Here is a 16558-nt window from a genome sequence, read left to right as displayed (position 1 = left end):
AGTGAATTAATGTCTATTAAAATGACTTTGATATATGCCCAGTTTGGGTGCGATTCCCACCTACCTTCACCTGTGCTTTTATTAGTCCAATTTTCTGTTTTAAAATGAGAAATGCTATTATGACATATGATTATCCCATCCTTCAGAAGTGAATGTTTGTGTGTGTCAAATCATAAAATTCCATTACATAGATGGAAGAATGGAGGGCAGTAAGAATAGTAAGAATAGCAGGTGAGCAAGAGTGTGAGAGCCAACATGGCACAGTGGTTTGAGCATTGGACTATGACTCTGGAGACCAGGATTCAAACCCTGGCTCAGCCATGGAACCCTTCTGGGTGACCTTAGGCATGTCACACTCTCTCAGCCTCAGAGGATGGCAATGGCAAACTCCTTCCAAAACTCAGCGACAGGTTTGCCTTATGGTCGCCATAAGTCAGAAATGATTTGAAGGCGCACAACACACACACAGAGCCAAATTTTAATCATGTGGTCTTTTATCTGTGCCTGTTTTAACTTTGTAAGCCATATAGAGTCCCAGGATTGGAGAAAAGGCAGTATATAAATCAAGAGGCAATGCTAATAATAGTATAGTATAGTATAGTATATATACCAAGAAACAGGGCTTTACTTTAATCCATCCATCTGGGGGATGTTGTGCACAAATCAATGCAAAAACTTGGTTCTGTAAAAATCAGTAAATGATTGTCACGGGACAAAGTTGAAAGTAGGAGGAAGACCATAGAAATGAGACAGATCAGCCCATTTCTAACAGGTTCTTCTTTTTTATTTTCAAGATTGCTGTGATTTCTGTCCTAGGTTTCCCCATGAAAGAAAGAGAGGAAGGAAGAGAGAGAGGGGAGGAGAGGGAAAGAGAGAGAAAGAGATTTGAGCCCAACTGCTGGTTCTCCTTATAGTAGCTGACTGCACTATCCACTGCAAAGCTGGCATTGCCTCTAGGGAGAAATATAAGTTGGAAGCCAAGCTCCCAAAAAACAAACAGCACCTCTGATTAGTATCTCATTTTGTGAGCCTTCCTGCTTCATTTGTTTTCCAGATGGGCGAAATAAAAGGTCAACAACCCCAGGGCAGCCAATCTGATTGGAAAGAAATGTGATTTCGGGAAGGGAAATTTGCAGAAAATATATATATATATATATATATATATATATATATATATATCCATAACTAAGAAATGAGAAGCATTGTACGAAAGTGACCATGCAGACTAATAATCTCCCATGTAACTTTTTTTCCTTATAGAATTTCTGACCCCCTTGTCTTAAAGAAATAAATTAAATAAATAATGTTTTCTGCACAAGTGCAGTGTGCGGCAATTTTTATTTCGATTTCCCTTTTTTGCAGTTAAGAGCGAACAAAATGATAAAGAAAATTGTCATCATTTTTTTTCATCCAACTCCCCCCTATTAAAAATAATCCCTAATAACATGAACAGTAATGAATGTTGGCATAGATCCTAAGGCTCTGATCCTAAAAAAGCAGAATTGGAATACAGCGGGACCTTGTTATCCGCTGGGGTTTGATTCCAGGACCCACCGTGGATAACAAAATCCGTGGATGCTCAAGTCTCATTAAATATAATGGCAGAGCAAAATGGTGTCCCTCATATAAAATGGAAAATCAAGGGCCCGTTACAAACGGGCCTATAGCACGGACTGAGTCCGTATTAGGGTTAAAAAGGGGCTTCCCTTCTGGACACCCCTAACCCTAATACGGACGGAGTCCGTACAAAATGGTGGCGCCTGTTCCACACAGTGGCTGCCATCTTTACATAGCGGACGTGCTGTGTCCGCACATCGTGCGGCCCATATGATGCTGTGAGTGCACCATTGGCGCCTCGTGGCGTCATATCCACGCTGCGGAAAGAAGCGCCATTTTGGGTCTTCTTTTTGCTCCATGAGGGAGCTGTGCGGTTTGGCTGCTGCGGCTCCTTCGCGGAGAAACCGGCAGCGGTGTGAGACTATCCCTTCTGGCGGTCTGTAACGCGCCAAGGTTTGCTATTTGGAATTTGTACTTTTTTGGAATATTTTAAAGCCGTGGATGCTTAGGAAGCTGGATATGTTAGGCTGGAAAAGAGAAGGTTAAGGGATGACATGAATTGATGACATATTGAAGATGGAGTAAGCTTGTTTTCTGCTGCTCCAGAGACTAGGACACAGAGCAATGGTTTCAAGCTACAGGAAAAGAAATTCCACCTCAACATTAGGAAGAACTTCCTGACAGTAAGAGCTGTTCGATAGTGGAAGATGCTGCCTCAGAGAGTGGTGGAGTCTCCTTCTTTGGTTTTTAAACCGAGGCTGGATGGCCAGCTGTTGGGGGTGCTTCGATGGTGTATTCCTGCATGGCAGGGGTTGGACTTGAAGGCCCTTGAGGTCTTTTCCAACTCTATGGTTTATGATTCATTCTCCGCTAGACCCTGTGAAAGCAGTAGCAATAGCACTTACATTTCTATACTGCTTATCAGTGAACTCAGCACTCTCTGAATGCATTAGAATCTGTAAGCCAATTGCCCCCAACAAGCTGCGTGTACATTTTACCATCCTTCAAAAGGATGAAAGGCTGAGTCAACCTTGGAGCCCTGGGATCAAACCCATAATCTTGTGGGTGCACTACCAGCATTTAACCACTGTGCCACCAGGGCCCCATGAAAGGGTGTGCATGGGACTGGATGCTGTTCAGCTTTTCCTTTGCCAAATGGATTACTCTGACAGAGAGATTCCATAAACATATTTAGGGGTACCTGTATTGGCCATACAGCAAAATAAAACAAAATCCGCAATTCACACACACACACACAAAAAAAACTCATACCTTTATTGGCCAACCAAAATATAGGGAATGTATCATGCAAGCTTTTAGGATCTCCATGAATTGGACACAACTTGAATTGGACACAACAATAAAGCTTTCAAAGTTTCACTACCTTCTTCATCAGGCAGAGATTTAAAAATCATTCAGAGCAAGGCAGGGAAAACTGAAGTTATTAAAGCCATAAGCCCACATTCTGACTCAAATGTTAATCGATTTTCAGTTAGGATGTTACTGAGAGGTTCGGTGCATGCAGAGGCCACTTCTTCTTGTCATGTGAGGACAAGAGAAAAAGGACAGTAAAAGACAGGTAATAAAATTTCAACTCCATTAGAAAAGTAACATCCTTTGAGATCCAGCTTTCCCTATGCCATGCTAAGCTATCTGTTACTTTCTTAGGCCGAAAATACTCTCAAGGAGTCGCTATACTGCTATGCACTGGTTAGTAAAGACTGCCAGCTAGTGACTGAAGATGGTACTGCAGCCTTCAAAACACAAAGACACATTTAAATTAAATTAAAATTGATTTTTTAAAACAAAATAACAGAGATGTGCACACTCCTATAGTTAACATTTGCTAAATTTCACTGTTTTGGAGTAGTAATGGATATCTATTATTATTATTATTATTATTATTATTATTGGAAACGGAGCTCTGGAAAACTACCCCAAATGTGGGTACATCCATGTTTGTTACATTTTATTTTGTGCGGGTGCCTTTCCTTGGATTTTTCTGCTGATTATGCTGGAACAATATTACGAGACAAAGAATTTATGCATAATGGGCATAAATCTTTCTATATGAGCCACCAGAGAGACAAGAAAAATGGTTTCTGTCAGAGATCTACACACAGAGATATGCATTAAACAACAGCCTGCTGTAGTTCAGAGGACCCGGTTTTAAATGTAGATTTGGGGGAGATAATGAAGAATGAAATTAGCGCTTTGACAACACGTTAAACCTTTCTGGAGCTTTCCACTGGCATATTTTTATAGCTTAGGAGGATAAATGGTGGGGGGATCGTAAATTCCTACAACTTTTCAGCTGATCTTCCAAAGTAAAATGCAAGAAAGCTTCCACTGTGCATGCTGCACAACAGAAGTTGTTATTCACTTGGGATTCTGCACCACTGCCATAACTTCCAATTAGGGAAACATACATTAAAAGCTCCTGTACACTACTATAGGAGGCCTGGCAGTGGCTTGTGATTAATGGCTGTTCATTTACTACAATCACTCACATTTTTTTTTTCCATGCACAGGTCTTAACAGAGTCATTTGTGAATTGTCAACACCCGAATTTAGGCAACTTCCAACGATCAATCAAAAGGGAGTGTGTATTTTCACTTGTGGCTGTATGCGGTTGTTAATTACACTGTATATCTTCCACTTTCTGCTGAAATGACCACATTGTGTTGGGGCTTTTTCTTCTCCCATCTTTCCTTTCTGAAAAGATGAAAGCATCATTGGTAAAGCTGATTTAAGGAAGTCCAAAGAAAAAAAAGAGGGGGTAGAGAATAATAAAATGAAAATATGTTCATTCCTTTCAGCAGGAAAAAGGAAGATACGAATAAACGTAGCCATCCTTCTGCTCTGTACTTTTCTGCATCCTTCACATTATGGTGGATAACCTCAAAAACGAGCTTGTTGCAGCAGAGAAAGAATAGTGAATCAAGTCGTGAGGAGAGAAAAAAATAAGATCAATAATAAGAATAAATATATGAAGATGTGATAACGTATGATAAAATAAAATAGTAAGGATAATATAAAAACAAAAAGAATTTAGAGAGATAAGAAAAGAGCGTGTGGTTAGTAAGAAAATCCAAAGTTCAATAAACCTGGGGCAAAAAGAAATATAAGAATCGCACTGGCAATCGAAGAAAATGATGAGACATGTTTTCTTTTTTGTTATAATATCTTTAGACTAAATTGTAAATATAGATTGGAATAAGGAGTTTAGCTATATAGATTATGCGCATATATATATATACTGTATATTGATTTACAATGGTAATCACTGATAGTATATAGTATATGAATGGGGTTGGACTGGACTGCCCTTGCAGTCTCTTCCAACTCTATTATTCTATGATTCTATGACACGTTCTTGTATTCGTTTTTTGTATTTGGATTTGTTTTTATTGAAAGGTAAGTTCTAATGAAATTTAATTTAAAAAATTAGTTTGTTGCTACAGCAACATTTTCATAAATGACTCATGGAAATCTCTACTTATTTATTTTTTTAATGCATGCATCCATCCATCCATCTCTTATCTCTCACCTTGCTAACTGCCTATACATCATCACTATGTACCTGAATGTTGAGCCTCAGTTCAGGGAAAGATAGATTATCAAACATTTGAGAATCAAGAGTTTCTTCTTACAATCATGCATGAAATTTAGGAATCCTCCTTAGTTCAGTTCCTCCATCATAGAAACTCTTTTTCCTCTGGGCTTCTGGCAGTGGTTGGGGTCAATGGAGTTTATCACACGGGAGGAATTTCTCTTAATTTCGAATGAAAAGAAAGTGGGGACAGAACGCATTCATGTGAATTCGCCAGTTCAGTGAATTTATGTGCATTCGAATTGCATTCGAACTGACTTCCCATTGCCTGAAAATAGTTTGCCATTGCCTGAAATTGTGTGTAATCACCTCTCACGCAATAATGTGAAACCCCATGATTGCGTTCGGACTGACTTCCCATTGCCCGAAATTGAGTGTTGTAGTCTATCATGCAAGAACGTTAAACTCCATGATTGCGTTCGGATTGCCATTGGATTATTCTTCCAATTTCCCTTGTCTGATAACGTTCAATGAGAAGCCATTAAGGTGAGGGTTCCTTTGGGGTGAAGGAAGGGATCTAAAGATGAGAGCAGTGCCTTGCAAAGTGTATCTGTGTAAGAGTGTGCATATTATCGTGTATTTCTTGTCCTAATGCAGACTTCTTTGGATTGGTTTGATGTAAAATGCTGCAGGAATGACAGTTTGCACTTGAGGAGTTTTAGGATTGTTGCATGATTGAAATCTATTAATGGTTTTCCCCCATCCATGAAAAAGGATGCTCTAACCACACTTGACAGACACAGCAGCAAGGGATCAGAGGTGACGTAGGATAACTATCACCAAAGGCACTATTTTATGACTATAATCACAGTTTAAAAGCCATGGGTAGTAATGTCCTATGTCACTTACTTGACCGGATTCACTCCCCAACTAACATGGGAGCCACTATTGATATGTGGGCATATGATGGTCCTGACCTGGCCACTTGAGTGATGGCACTTCCATGAGAAAAAGGACCCCTTGCTGTATATTTACCGAATAATAATTTACTGGTCATTCCTTCATCTCTATTCTTTGCCAGAGGGGTGAGGTGTTGGTGGAAGGGCTAATATGGCAGCTTCGCTATTGGCGTTTTCATGATTTTAGTATTTTAATTCATAATTTTAGTATTATGTACTTGGAAGGAGGGGAGGGGGAGTGCGCTAAGTAATTGGATTTCTACCGATTCGCTCAGAACTTGTTTGACAGAGAAATGTATCATCAAGTTTTCCACAGAGTCATCTGTTTCTTTTTTAAAAAAAGAAACCCACCCTTTCCTTAATTTCAGCGCGCTTAATTAAATATTACCCTAATTATACTCTGCACAATTATTTTGTGCCCTCCTTGGCTTTCCCAGTCTTCAAATATTTGTCCACTAATATCATTATCCCCTGCCAAGCATCATGTATTTAAATCTTTTAACCTTCTCTTGCAAGTCATTCTCACCAGGCATCTAATCATGTTTGCCTCCACCCTGCCAGTTTCCTCGGGTTTGTTGATCTCTCCTAGGCATCTCGGGGTGCCATCGAGGCTTGCAAGGCAGAGGTTTTCCCTTTACCTTTCTCTCAGCTGCTGAACTGAGAGATGAGGAGCTATGGCTTATCCCATATTCCCCATCCCATCCCTTCTCCCTCCCCACCTGCCATGATGAATAAAACTCCAGATGCATCACCCAGCAGGCAATGGAGAGGAGCAGATGACAGAATAGGGAGCGGGGAGTGGGTAGGAAAAGCCTTGGTAGTGGCATCATCTCTCTTTTCTTTCCAGCAGCAAATTTAAAGGGAAAGTCCTGGGTTCTTCCTGGCACCTCTGCCATTGTCATGGTCACAACCAGGAGATCTATGGTTCGTGAAGTCAAAGGCTTTGATGGCCGGCATCCATAGTTTTTTGTGGGTTTTTCAGGCTATGTGGCCATGTTCCAGAAGAGTTGATTCTTGACGTTTTGCCAGCATCTGTGGTTGGCAACTTCAGAGGATGCTGACCTGGAAGAGAGAGGGTGTGTGTGTGTGTGTGTGTGTGTGTGTGTGTGTGTGTGTGTGTGTACACACACACACATACATACATACATACATACACTGCGTGGCCCTGGGTAAGGAGGAGTGATTCCCATGTTAATCTGTGTATTGTTCTGTTGTCAACAACAGAACATGGCCACATAGCCCAAAAAACCCACCAAAAATGATCTTCCTTTGGAGAATTACTTCAAGTCCCTGCAGGCAAGGAGTCCAACAATGGAGAGAATAGGTATTGTTTGTTGTTACTTCCCAAATCTGAAATGTTCCAAAACCCAGAATTGTACACAGGTTTGTCTGAGATAGTGACACCTTTTCTTTCTGATGGTTCAGTTTGAATAGAATCATAGAATCGCAGATTTGGAAGAAACCCCAAGGGCCTTTCCCATCCAACCTCCAAAGAAGAAGACCTCACTACAATTGGAGAGAGTTGCACCAACTTTGTTTCATGCACAAAACTATTAGAAATATGGGGTATAATACTACCTTCATGCTATGTGTATAAGGTGTATACAAAACAGAAATGAATTTCATGTTTAAACCTCGGAGGTTGACTCTCCCTTATCCAGAATGTCTGAGGCCAGAAGTGTTTTGGATTTTGGAGTTTTTCAGATTTTGGAATATTTGCATCTACATAGTGAGATGTCTTGGAGATGGGACCCAGGGGTAAACATGAAATTCATTTCTGTTCTGTATACACCTTATACACATAGCCTAAAGGTAATGTCATACGCAATATTATTAATAGTTTTGTGCATGGAACGAAGTTGCTGTGCATTAAACCACCAGAAAGCAAAGGTGGCACTAGCTCAGCCAACCCTGTGTACAGTTCTGGATTTTTGGAATATTTCAGATTTCAGAACTACAAATAAGGGAGACCCAACCTGAACTTAAATAACTGAGTAAAAATACATGGGAATCGGGGTGTTGATTTCACTGATGTTGTAGGGTTGAAAATGAGTTCACACATGGAAATTTTTGCACTGCTGTCTAAGTAAAATACAAGTATTTAGTGTTAATTTTTTTCTCTGCTACTCCCAGAAGAGGTCACAACAAACAAACAAAGAAACTTCATTTATATACCAATTCATACAATCTAAGCAGTGTCTAAGCCATTTACAACTGTAAGCTAATTTGCCCCCAACAATCTGGGTACTCATGTTAGCAACCTCCTTCTAAGGATGCAAGCCTGAGTCGAGCTTGAGCCCTTTTGCTGGTCTTGAACTCGCAACCTTATGGTTTTCAGTGAGTGGCTGCAGTACAGGCATTTAACCACTGTGCCACCAGTGCAGAAAGGGAGGACTTATTTGGGGGATTGTTCTGGGGTCCAAACCACTTTAGTCTGACCTTGGTCTGGATAATCTAGTCCAGGTTTGCTACTAGACAAGGAAGGAAATTGCCTCAAGTGAATGATCCAAGGCAGACAGCAGTGGAATCTCTGTAGCCTTCTCCCAGGCCATTCTCTTCTCTTGGGGGCATTGCTGTGCCTGGACAAGTCAGTAGAAGACACTGTACTATCAGCAGTGTGGAAGATTCAGTTGCCAATCCATTTTGTTTCTCTATATGGAACGTATGCAGGTTGCAGTATTTTGTCATTTGCCCCAAGAACAAAATGTCTTGGAGCATCCCAAGCCATAAGTATCATCGTCGTCATCATCATCTTCATCATCTTTGAATTAAGCCCTGAGCATCATCTTCATAGAATCATAGCTTGAAGGATGCATTCCATCCATCTAATCAAATGACCGTCTTGGTGGAGAGGCAGATCCACCAGATGGTGTCTGTTGGCTGTTAAAGACCTCCAGCATGGGACAACCTTCCAACCAACTAACAATTAATGTCATTGTCAAACATCTCTTACCATTAAGAAGTTTCTTCTAGATGCTCCACTAAAATCTAAGTCAACCTTATGTCTGTTTGCTACCTGCTTTATATGTGACTCATGACCTTTTGTGACTCATAAGTCAACATAAAGGACCAGGTTGAGTTGTGTACAGGTTGTTTTTGGTTCTTTCAAGTGATGATTCATGTTCGGATGTCTGAACACAGTAGTATTTATTCAATTTGACAAAACAAAAAAAGAAGAAATGTAGAGAAATTATGCTTCTCATTCTGTCACTAGGTCTAGATCTGTCAAGCAAAGACTTAATCACAGTTAGTCCAAGGATGCCCCATATATGAGGGCCCCATGCATGGTTCTCAAAGGGGCGTTGTTTGAGCGCATGGCAATAGATCAAGCAACATCGACTGGGGTGCATTGTAACAAAACTTTCAACCAGAAGATGGCAGCAGGAGGCTGAGGTAGAGGGTTTGAGAGTGTTGCAGTGTCTTGCAGGGAGGCGCAGATAGCATACATTGCAGTATGATTTCCAATCAGAAGGTGGCAGCAGAAGAACATCTACAATTCCTTTGGGTTGCTGCTCTTCCAGTCAGTGAGAGTTGTTGGGTCACAAGCCAGTAGAGATGTCTGCCCTGATGGTACATGCTATATTATCACCAATTTCCAACCAATAGTAATTCATCACAATATATATATATAGGAAGCACATCATACTCCTACTGTTTCTCTGTGCACTCTTTACAACGGGAAAGTAGTTGATTTTTTCTTTTCTTCTTCAGTTCACTTACAACACCAAAGTCTAAAAAGCTCCATACCCCCTTGTTGTTGTTGTTGTTGTTATGTGCTTTCAAGTCATTTCTGATTTATGATGACCCTAAAGTGAACCTATCCTGGGATTTTCTTGGTTAGATTTGTTCAGAGAGGGATTGACTTTGCCTTCATCTGAAGCTGAGAAGGTGTGACTTGCACAAGGTTACCCAGTGGGTTGATCAGGGATTGAAAACTTAGTCTTCAGAGTTGCAACTAACACTCAAACCACTACGGCACACTGGCTTTCAACCTCCCTGCCCCGCACTCTTTTCAGCATCTTCCTCAGATCTACAAGCCTTGCCCTCCCAGGGCCATTTCAGAAGATGGTAGATTGGCACAGAGCAGCATGCAACAATCTTACTAAAGGTGGCTAACAAGAAGTCAGAAACATCAATTTCTTCTTGAATGTACACCAACACTAACAGAAAATATATGCCAAGTAAACCCAAAATACTGGAGATGTGATCTTACTAGGGATGGAATGAATATTTGAAAATTGTTTTTAAGAAACCTGTTTTTCAAGTGTCGAAAAACCCTGACAAGAAGAATCATGGTGCTTCTTTGCAGTTCAGAACCTATTCCTTGCGAAATTAACAAGCGGTGAAACAGGAAACAGAAATAATACTATTTTCTGAGCAGAAAATGCTCACTAGAATCCAGTATCACCTGTTACATTATGTAACATTACATACACTTAGCTACATAGCAGAGGTGCTAAGAAACCCCTTTACTGAAATGCAAAGGTGGATAGCAAGAATGACCAATGTGCATTGGGACCAAAGTACATTGGTTCACAATGCACATCACTGTATTCTGTATGACACACTTTGCCAGCTGTGCTACATAGTAATGCAACAGCAGACCTCTACTGGATACGGACATTATGCAACTGTGGAATTATAATTCCCACAGATGTAAATCCACTTACAAAGACATTAGGCTCCAGTCAACATTTTCTATTATTAAAATAACCCACAACTCAGGTATGAATTTACACAAAATAAATCCCCAGCTACAGCATTTCCTGCCAGGAAGCAACCTATTATGTGCTGGAAATGATATCTATTATGTTTCTATTTTATATAAATATAAAATTCTATTTTACATTTTAGCTTTTATTAAAATGAATATATATTTTATTTTACACTATATTTTCAGCCACAAAAAAACAAACCACTATTTTCTCTCCATAAAGCAATGCTTCCTGTATGGAAAACGTTTCCGGTGCAAAAAGTAGAGCGTGCAAATGTTGCGCAGAATAGTTCCCAAATGGTGTGTTGCAGTCTTTCTCACAGCAAGAAAAGAAATGGTAAAATTATGCATTGCTTTCTTCAAGAGGAAAGTTAATAAAGAATTGCATTCCTAAATCTTGTACACTTTCTTGTGTGAGAGGTAGGAGGGTTACCTCCTTTAGGAGGTAAAGCTTTTGAATAGGCCAACATGTTCTCCTTCCATCACCATCAACCACATTTGGTAAGGTATCTTCCATTTTAACCATTCTTACCCCTTGCCAATTCATAACGCATAGACAGTTTCCAAGCATGACTACACATCTGAAACGCACACCCTTCCCCCAATCTCAATGCGATGAGCGGGTCTTCCAACGCACACTGTCACACCAAAGACAGTATCACAAGTGCCCTCTCCTGGCAAAATAATACATAAGCTATTTCGCTGGCAGAGGGTAATGCCCTTGTCATGAGAAAATGCTCTCTTTGCAGAAAGCATTTTCCGACTCTTCAGGAAAGCGCCGTCGGTCTGATAACAGTGACAAAGTGAAAGCATTATTAAGCTATTAATATCACATTTACCTCATTTATACCCATATTGTATTAACACAATAGCGGCTATGATCAGGTTAAGCATTTTTCAAGTGGTACGCTTTACGTCTGTCACTGAAATGTCTTCATTAAAGCTTACTCTGTACATGCTTACTCTGGAGTAAGCTTGGTTGAATTCAATGAAGACTTTACTTTTGAGAAGGCAAGCATAGGATCGCAGAGTTAGAAAACTAAATAAAAATGGACAAACTTCCACTGCTGGTTTATTGTAACCCACTTAGTAGATTAAGGGTGGGAACCATGTCACCATTCAGATGCTGGACTGCAACTCCCATAAACCTTTGCCAACATCAGAAGTGGTGAGGAATGTTGAGAGTTGCAGTCCAGCAACATCTGGTTCCAATCTAGGATAGATGATCAGAAACAGGAGAAAGGAGGAGAATCCCTCGTTATACTAGAGAGATACATTCTTTATTATTTCATCTTTGTTGTTGTTGTTTGCCTCCAAGTAGTTTCTATTTTATGGCAAACCTCAGGTGACTTTATCATGGAGTTTTCTTGGCAAGGTCTGTTAGAGGAGGTTTGCCATAGCTTTCCTCCAAGGCAAAGAGAGTATGACTTGCCCAAGATCATCCACTGAGTTTATATGCTTCAGTGGGGATTTGAATCCTGCTCTCCTAGTACCATGGTGCAACACTCAAACCACTATACCATGCTGTCTCAGATGCAAATAATTGCAGTTGAAAATGACAATATCTCTTTTTATGGACTTTTCATGTTACTTCATTGACAGAATGCAACTAATGCAGTTTGATATCGTTTTAACTTCCATGGCTCCATGATATTGAATCCTGAGATTTATAGTTTGCTGTGGCACTAGAGCTCTCTGAGAGCGAGAGCTAAATACCTCAGAAAACTGCAAATCCCACAATCCCATAGCAATGAACCATGGCAGTTAAAGTGGTGTCAAACTGCAGTGTAGATGCAGTATTAGGGGCTCGACAGATGGACAGCTCTGTGCCGCCCATCTTTGCCCTGAGTTGGTGCTGCAGCAGCCGCACACTGCAGCACTAATGTGCTGCCAAAAAGAAGTTGCCTAGAGCGGCTTCTTTTTTGCGCCACTGCAAACAGAAAAGGGCGCCGCCATGATGCCACTTCCTGCCAGCAATGTTTGGATGCTGCGTGGCACTTGCATCATAATGGTGTCCCCCGTGTGGACAGGAGGCTGCCATGATGGTGCCGCCGTTATGTGCTAGGGTTTGGGAGCGTGCGGTTGCTGCCCGCTCCCAAACCCTAATTTTGGCTCAAGGACGGCACTTTCCGCCCATCTGTACAGGTCCTTGGATTCTAGTTATCATGCTATCATAAGTGATGTACATCACAGACAAAAAAATTGAATCAGTATAGAGTTTGGTGGGGGAGCCAAATAAATTTCCTGAAACAAAAGTATCAGAAATACAGTTACAGATGTTTCTCTGCATTACCAAAAGCTGGGAGTCGGATGGGGAAAGAGGGAAGTCCCCTGAGCTACAATGAAAATGGATTTGTGGGGGGAGAAGGGCTGAAGGATATGAGTGGATCATTGTAATTGGATCAACATGCTTCACCAGCTCCAGGCAACTTCAACTTCATTTCTCTGCTGACAGATTTCTTTTGGAATTTGTCTCAAAACTACATACAAATGGGTTGATTGCGATACGTGAAACTTTTGACCGTCCGATCCTCAACAATCAACCCTCTCCACGGGGGAGTTTGGGGAACTACTGTCAAATTCATAACAGCCATTCTAATCCACAGAAAGCAACCAATAATGCATGCAGAAGCCTAGAGCAAAGGAGGAGAGAAATACCGTACCCAGACTGTTTTGCTGTAAGCAGTGACACCCATGAAAGGAGGAAAGTGCTTGCAAGTAAAGAAGGAAGGTGATGAAATATCATCGTTAAAAGGACCATAAAAAAAACCAGAGGGATCTTATCTGCTAATCCTTAAATAGAAATTGCATGAAACAATTTCTGTTGTGTTTTGTCTCTCAGAACTGCTCAAGAACAAATATTCTATCATATTTGTTATGGGTATCCTGAGTAATATGAAATTACAGCTAGACCTTCACATTTGCAGCTTTGATTATTCACAGATTTGATTAATATGCAGATTTGATTAATATGCTCTTTCTAGGAATCTCTAGTCTTTCAGCATGACTCTACTGAAAACTGACCATAAAGTTGTGCTGGAGGACTTAGAAGTTACTAGAGAAAGGCATTTGTCGGTCCTCCAGTGCCATTCTGTGGTTAACATCTGCTGGATGTTGACCATAAAGTTGCAGTGGAGGACCTAGAGATTCCTAGAAAGGCATTCTCTCAAGTAAAAGAAGAGTAGTTTTTTGTATTTTTTAAACTTTCACAGGAGTCCTGTGAATGTGGAGGACCCACTGTCACTGTCACAAGACTAAAAGAATTGGGAGACAACACAATATATTGGTTAAAATGTCAGATTAAACAAGGATGTAGCTCCATGGGGGGACAATTGTCCCCCAAATATGAATCCTATCGCCTCTGAAGTTTGCCTTCAGTCCCAAATTTCTAGCTCTGCAATAACTATAAAGCTTCCATTAAAATTGAGAAATCGAATTTAGGCAACCCAGGAAAGGTGGCAGGCAAAATGATGAAGGGAATGTGAAAACTGCAAAAAGAAGAGTTTCAGATATGTGGCACTCTCTGCCATGACAGAAATTTGAGGACCGAAGGAAAAATTCATTAGAGGTGGAATCCCTATCCAAAGGGGTAATGCCCTCATGTTGCCTTTCGTCCAGTGCTCCATGTTGCTCAGGTCAGCCATCCTACGATGATCACAAGTGACCTTGGGAAAGGAGGAGTTGTATTTATGGTCAAGAAGAGCTTTATGAAAACTACAGTAGACACTAGTGATGGGAACTGAATCCTATAAGTTAGTGATGATGTTGTACATTAGACTTAGAAGCTCACAACTGTTTCCTATTCACTTTTAAAATCAGTGGCATCACTAGTGGTTGTGGGGGGTACCAGCTGCACTCACTGACACCTCAGAATAGAGGTGACACCTGGCCAAGCAGTGTGAGGAATAGGGGCACAGCACACCCCACTTCCCTCCCAGTGTTCCTTTACATGTGAGTAAAGCAGCACCAGACAAGAAGGGAGAGGGTGCACCCTTTTGGCCCCATTTCTTGGAGCCCCCTTCCCCCCAAAGCCCTACCCACCACACTGGGTGACATCCCGGGCTGAGATGCCACTGTTTACAATCATTACAGCTATCCCAAAGTATCCATTGATTTCTGCATGCATGGATTCAACCATCCATGGCTGGATTGTTTTTTTTAAATTCCAGAGCAAACCCATTTTTTTACCATTTTTATAAGGGATGCCATTTTACTACCTCACTGTATTTAATGGGATTTGATCACCCACAGATTTTGCTATCCAAAGGGGGGACTGGAACCAAATCCCAGTAGATACAGAGGATCCACTGAACCATGATTGTAAATGTCCCCAAACCCACTTTAAAATCCAGTCAGCCTTGCCATGATGGTACTGTTAGACACAGAAGCTGAGACCTCTGTTAAGTCCTGTCATTCCTTTCAGTCACTTGCTTGCTGGCAGGAGATCCTGCAGTGCTCTACTTGCTAGTGCCAAAGACCTCTGTTTCTCAGGATGGCTGACTGGCTTTGGAGGTGGATTTCAGAAGTCAGCATAGCTACATCTCTGGTGCAGGATCTTAGCCGTGGTTTTTAGGGCTTTGTCAGGCAGTAGGAGAAGCTAGGAATTACATCTCAGATAGAGGTTGAATCGCCTGGTCTCTTCCTGAAAGAGTCTAGTACTGAGTGTCCAACAAGTGACAATGAAAGCCAGTTTTTGCACTGACTCAAGGTTCTGTACTTGAGAAGAAAATAGCTGCCTATAGTAGAAAGTCAAGTAGAGAAATATGGCCTGTGAGAAAACTGAGTTATGATAAACTTTATTTATAAGCTATAAATCTATTATAAAATTCCCAGAGTTCTGTTGTAAATCTATAGGAATCTGAATGCTCTTTCTAGGTTATTTTGGTCCATCATTTGCTTAGATGTCAAAGGTTGAAGGGGTAAAGAATGTAAAGATGTACAGAAAAGGTTATATCCATCTATTGGTGAAAACTGATTGTGCAGGTTGTGGGTTGTTGTTCTTGTCATTGTTGTTGTGTGCCATCAAAATGTTTCCAACTTATGGTGACCATAAGGCAAGCCTATCACAGGGCTTTCTTGGCAAGACTTGTTCAGAGGGGGTTTGCCATTGCCATCCTCTGAGGCTGAGAGACCATGACTTGCTTTTCTATTTGGGATGCTGAGTGTATATCTGCATAGACAGAGAGAGAGAGTAAGCACAAGAAGACAATCTAACGGACCACAAAGAAGGAAACTACTTATCCAGTGCATTGGTTTTTTAGCAGAACAACAATTGTCAGTTTTAGATTTTGCACATTTGCAGAAATGAACAAAAATTAGTCTTAGGAAACCAGCAAATTACCCCAGTTTTTTAAAAATCTATATTGCTGTCTCACAGCAAGGAGAAAAATTCATGCATTGACTTATTTACAGTAAAAGGATGAATGAGGTTAGGATTTACATCCCTAGTGGAATAGGTGTGGCATGTTACTAGGGAGACAGAAGGGAAAGCTGGAAAGGAAGGGAATTAGGTCACTTAAAGCAGACAATCAGAAGAGAGTGGAAGAGAAAGTGGTGAAAGGTTTTGGAAATGAGGAACCAGTTCTAAAAGTTAAATAACAGCCAAAATCCACAAAACAGTGATACCTTTACTGAGCCATCCAAAATGCGAAATATACATCTTGCAAGCTTTTGAATCTGCAATTGGCTTCTTCATCAGGCAAAAGGTGTAAAAAAAAAATCATACAGAAGAAAGAAAACACAAACATAACGATAGGTCAGTACAGACGGATGGCT

This window comes from Sceloporus occidentalis, unplaced genomic scaffold (assembly GCF_023333645.1).
Source record: "Sceloporus occidentalis isolate IW3139 unplaced genomic scaffold, rSceOcc1.0.p SCAF_8, whole genome shotgun sequence".
Lineage (NCBI taxonomy): Eukaryota > Metazoa > Chordata > Lepidosauria > Squamata > Phrynosomatidae > Sceloporus > Sceloporus occidentalis.
Note: the sequence above shows the minus strand (reverse complement) of the source record.